We start from the raw sequence: 6,000 nt of genomic DNA, 5'->3' as shown, positions 1-6,000 counted from the left end.
ATTTTTTAAATTCCATGTGTAAGTGATAACACAACAGTATTTTCTTTCTCTGTCTGACTTATTTCCCTTAGCATAAATACCCTGTAAGTCCATCCTTGTTGTTGCAAATTATGGAATTTCATTCTTTTTTATGGCTGAGTAATATTTCCTGAGCAATATATACCACATCTTTTGTACCTCTTCATCTGTGATGGACACTTATGTTGCTTCCATATCTTGTCTATTATAAATAATGCTGCTGTGAATGTTGGGGTTCATGTATCTTTTCAAATTAGTGGGTTTTTTTCTTCAGATATATATCCAGTAGTGGAATTGCTGGATCATATGGTAATTCTATTTTTACATTTTTGAGGAATCTCCATACTGTTTTCTCTAGTGGCTGCACCAATTTTTGGTGCAATACATTCCCACCAACAGTATACTGGGGTTCCCTTTTCTCCACATCCTGGCCAACATTTGATGAGAGCAATTTGACAAGTGTGAGATGATATCTTATTGTGGTTTTGACTTGCATGATTAGTGATGTTGAGCATTTTTTATATACCTGTTGGCTATCTGTATATCTTCTATGGAAAAATGTCTATTCAGGTCTTCTGCCCTTGTTTTAACCGTTTTTTTTGACACTGAAGTGTTTGAGCTATTTATATATTTTGGATATTGACTCATCAGTCATATCATTTGCAAATATTTTCTCCCATTCAGTAGGTTATCTTTTCATTTTGTCAATAGTTTCTTTTGGTGTTCAAAAGGTTATAAGGTTAATTTGGTCCCATTTGTTTATCTTTGATTTTGTTTCCTTTGTCTTAGGCAACAGGTCCAAAAAGGTATTGCTACAATTTGTGTCAAAGAATATTCTGCCTATGTTTTCTTCTAGGAGTTGTATGGTTTCAGGTCTTATATTTACATCTTCAATGCATTTCTTTAATTGGAGTATAGTTGCTTTACAGTGTTGTGTTAGTTTCTGCTGTATAGCAAGGTGAATCAGCTATCTGTATACATGCATCTGCCCTTTTCTATATTTCCTTCCCATTTAGGTCACCACAGAGCACTGAGTAAAGTTCCCGGTGCTATACAGTCAGTTCTCATGAGTTATCTATATTATACAGTGTAGTGTATATATGTCAATCCCAATCTCCCAATCCATCCCACCCTGCCCCTTCACCCCTTGGTACCCATACGTTTGTTCTCTACATCTGTGTCTCTATTTCTGCTTTGCAAATAAGTTCATCTATACCATTATTCTAGATTCCACATATATGTGTTAATATACAATATTTGGTTTTGTCTTTCTGACTTACCTCACTCTGTATGACAGTCTCTATGTCCATCCACGTCTCTGCAAATGGCACAATTCTGTTCCCTTTTATGGCTGAGTAATATTCCATTGTTTATATGTACCACATCTTCTTTATCCATTCCTCTGTTGATGGACATTTAGGTTGCTTCCTTCTCCTGTCTATTGTAAATAGTGCTGCAATGAACATTGGGGTGCATGTTGTTGTTTTTTTTTTTTTTTTGGCGGTACGCAGGCCTCTCACTGTTGTGGCCTCTCCCGTTGTGGAGCACAGGCTCTGGATGCGCAGGCCCAGCGGCCATGGCTCACGGGCCCAGCTGCTCCACGGCATGTGGGATCCTCCCAGACCGGGGCACGAACCCGTGTCCCCTGCATTGGCAGGTGGACTCTCAACCACTGCGCCACCAGGGAAGCCCATGCATGTATTTTCTGACTTATGGTTTTCTCCAGGTATATGCCCAGGAGTGGAATTGCTAGGTCATATGGTAGTTCTATTTTTAGTTTTTTAAGGAACCTCCATACTGTTCTCTATAGTGGCTGTATCAGTTTACATTCCCACCAACAGTGTAAGAGGGTTCTCTTTTCTCTACACCCTCTCCAGTATCTATTGTTTTAATGCAATTTTAGATTTTTTGGTATATGGTGTGAGGAAATGTTCTAATCTCATTCTTTTATGTGCAGGGTGTCCAATTTTCCCAGCACCACATATTGAAGAGACTGACTTTTCTCTATTGTATATTTTTGCCTTCTTTGTCATAGATTAATTGACCATATGTGCATGAGTTTATTTCTGGGATCTCTCTACTCTTCCATTGATGCTATATGTCAATTTTTGTGTCATTACTCTGCTGTTTTGATTACTGTAGCTTTGTGGTATTGTCTGAACACAAGGAACACAATACCTCTAGCTTTGTTCTTTTTTCTCAAGATTACATTGACTATTAGAGTTTTTTTGTAGTTACATACAAATTTTAGGATTACTTCTTCTATTTCTGTGAAAAATGTCAGGGATTTTTTTCCTAGGAATTGCATTAAATTTGTAGATTGCTTTCAGTAGTATGGACATTTTAACAATATCAATTCTTCCAATCCATGAACAAGACCTTTCTTTCCATTTATTTGTAGTTTCTTCACTTTGCTTCATCAATGTTTTATAGTTTTCAAGTATAGGTCTTTCACCTTCTAGGTTAAGTTTATTCTTAGGTATTTTATTCTTTCTGATGCAATTGTAAATGGGATTGTTTTATTAAATTCACTTTCTGATATTTTATTATTAGTGTACAGAAATGCAATTAAATCATTCAACTTATAAAGCAGGAAAGGGCATTGAGAGGAAATGCTGATAATTCTAAGCCATGGCTTTTCTAAATCATTTTAGAATGTCTTTTTTTTTTTTTTTTGCCATGCGCGAGCCTCTCACTCTTGTGGCCTCTCCCGTTGCGGAGCACAGGCTCCGGATGCGCTGGCCTAGCGGACCTATGGGCCCAGCCGCTCCGCGGCATGTGGGATCCTCCCGGCCCAGTGCACGAACCTGTGTCCCCTGAATCGGCAGGCGGACTCCCAACCACTGCGCCACCATGGAAGCCCTAGAATGTCTATTTGGAACTGTGTTTAGTTGAGAGCCTAATGACATGTTCAGACTACACATTTCATTCTCTTTGAAGCAGTCATCTTATTTATTTTATTTTTGTTACTGAAAAGGCAGTACCTAAAATGGACTGCTTTGTACTCTGAAGAACTATTACTGATTCTTTTATTTCCTTCAATATAAAAGTGTATATCCTCTATTTTATACACAAATGATAGCATGATAAATACACTTTTGCAACTTTCTTTTTTTAATATGGATATTCATCACAGTGGTCTTTATATGTCATTACATAAAGCTCATTCTTTTTGATTTTCTATTGTTTGTCTTTATCATAATTAGTCAATTATAAACAATGCTGTAGTGATTATACACATATATGAATATATGTATAGGTTAAATTCTTGAATCAAGGGTACATACATTTAAAATTTTGATAGAAATTATAAGTTGCTCTTTAATGTTAGACCTTCTAAACAACAATATCTTTGTGAACCTGATTACTCACACACACATTACCAAATTTTTGTATCCTTGCTAACCTGGTAGAAGAAAAATAGTATTTCATTCTAGTTTTAATTTGCATTTCATTTATCATGAATACTCTTGGACATCTTTTCATGTGTTTAAAAAAATCATTGAAAAACCCATTTTTTAGAGTGAATTATCTGTTTATGCCCATTAGCCATTTTTTTTGTGTTTTTATCTTTTTTTTTAATAAAAGCTCTTCATGTATATAAGAAATTAACAATTTTTTACCTCCCAATTTATTGTCCCCTTTTTGGCTTTGGTTATGAAATTTTTGCGATGCAGAAACTTAAAAGTTTTATATAGTTAAATATTTTAGTTTTTTATGGCTTCTGGGTTTTGTTGACTTGCTTAGAAAGGTCTTCTCTATTGTGAAATTACATATTTTAAATTCCTTCATGTTTTCTTCCAGTACTTTAAGTTTTCAAATTCTCTGGTCTCCGGATCTCCTTAGACTCTGAATAATTGAGAACCCTAGAGAGTTTTTGTTTATGTAGGGTATATCTGTTGATTATGGAATTAGAAATTAAAGTGAGAAATTTTAAAATATTTATTAATTCATTTAAAAGTAACAATAATAGATCTATTAGGTATAAACGTAAATGACATTTTAATTTAATTTTATTTGTTTTTTGGTTGCACCACACGGCTTGTAGGGTCTTAGTTCTCCGACCGGGGATCGAACCCAGACCCTGGGCAGTGGGAGCGCACAGCTCTAACCACTGGACTGCCAGGGAATTCCTGACATTTTTATAAAATAGCTGATTTTTCTAAAACAAACAAAGTTAGAGAATTGGAATTGTTTTACTTTTAACTTTATAAGTCTTTTCATTGTCTAGCTTAATAGACAGAAATTGAATTCTTAAATGTACTTCTGTGCTTAGCCTGTTTTGATATGTTTTGGTGGGAGTATATGAAGAAAACCCAGTCTCACACAGATACGTAGTTGGAAAAAGAAGGCATGTTTAGTGACTTTTTCAGATAATCGTGGGTATTCATCTTTGATACTATAACTTGACAAGTAGTGTAGTTTCTTATGGGTTAATTGGAATGTGGCATCTGAAACCGTATCAGTGAACATTTTGCACTCTATAATGTTAAAATCTTGGTCTGTCTTCAACGTTGATGGATCTTTTACCCATGTAAGATTTTGTACCATCATGTATTGGTTGTTTGGAAAATGTTGGTTTGCTGATTTATGCAGAGCTTCCAAATATTGATGTACTTTATTATCCAATATCCAATATCCAATGTATTACCACTGATCTCATCAGAAAAACCTTTAAGTATTGGGAGGTTGTCAGCCTCATAGTGGCAGATACAAGTTTTCAGAAATTTTAATTTTTTTCTTTAAAACTCAAATTTTATCAAGGGCAGCAAATGCTGTTGATTGGTGGTAACAGGCTCACTTTGCTCATTTTTAAGAAAATGTCTGCCAAATACCTAAGTCTGGAAACCATAATTTGTCAGTTGTTATTTTAAGTGAATGTGTTCCATGAAAAAGAGACTAGTTCAGCTTGCACTGATTCCTTGGGACAACCCTTATACTTTGGTTTATAGCAAAAGTGCTGTAAGTACATTTCCCATTTCGTCACACAAAATATAAAAAAGGTATGTTCTCAAGTGTCAAGATTTAATGAAAATAATGTTTTACTGCTGCTAGGACCTTCTTAAGTGAAACTATCTCTTTTGACTGTTGAGTGTGTGGCATGATATAGTTTGTTGCCAGCGCCACTGCCTTGATTTGTGCTCTGGTGCCAGTAGTCTTTGCCACCATTGCTTTTGCACCAGCCGTGCAAATGTCAACTCAGTGAACAAGGCACAGGATGTCTTTGTTATTCTAAATTGAGTGTCAACCGCTGATCCCTTGAAAAGGTCATGGGGACCGCCTTTGAGAATCGCTGCTTTAGGGTTTCATTTTTTACCTTCATGCTTCCTCCTAGTCACGATCTCTAACCCCTGCCCCCCAAGAGTAATCACTAGTATAGATGAGTTTCGCCTACTTAAATTTACCTATAAATCCTAATCCAGTTGGATTTATTTTAGTGTAAGAAATGAGATAGGAAATTAACGTTTATTTGTTTGTTTTTCTAAATGGCTAGTTATTTGACCTGGCATTCTTTATTGAATAATCCATCTTTTTTTCCCCTATTGATTTGAAGCACACTGTAGTAGATTTCTGGACATAGTATTCTGTTCTGTTAATTAGCCTGTCTATTTATGAATATACTTGTACTATGCTCTTCAAATTATTATAGCTTTATAGTGTTTTATTATCTTGCAGATCTACTTACCCTTCATTACTCTTTTTCTAAATTTTCCTGGCTTTTTGTCATATTTGCTTTCTCTCTCACTCTGTCTCTTACGCACACACACATATTTTTGGATGTGTCATTTTAAAGTAAGTTGTAGGCCATCATGACACTCCTTCTTTATATATCATCATATATCTCCGTAGAACAGGAACATTTTTCTGCATAACTGCAATACCATCATCATCCCTAAAAAAATTAACAGTGATTCCACTGTAGAATTTAGCAGCTGGTCCATATTATCACTGCCCCAGTTAGCTCAAGAATATCTTTTATAC

This window comes from Mesoplodon mirus (assembly GCF_964341445.2).
Source record: "Mesoplodon mirus genome assembly, chromosome: 2".
Lineage (NCBI taxonomy): Eukaryota > Metazoa > Chordata > Mammalia > Artiodactyla > Ziphiidae > Mesoplodon > Mesoplodon mirus.
This window is presented reverse-complemented; position numbering follows the sequence as displayed.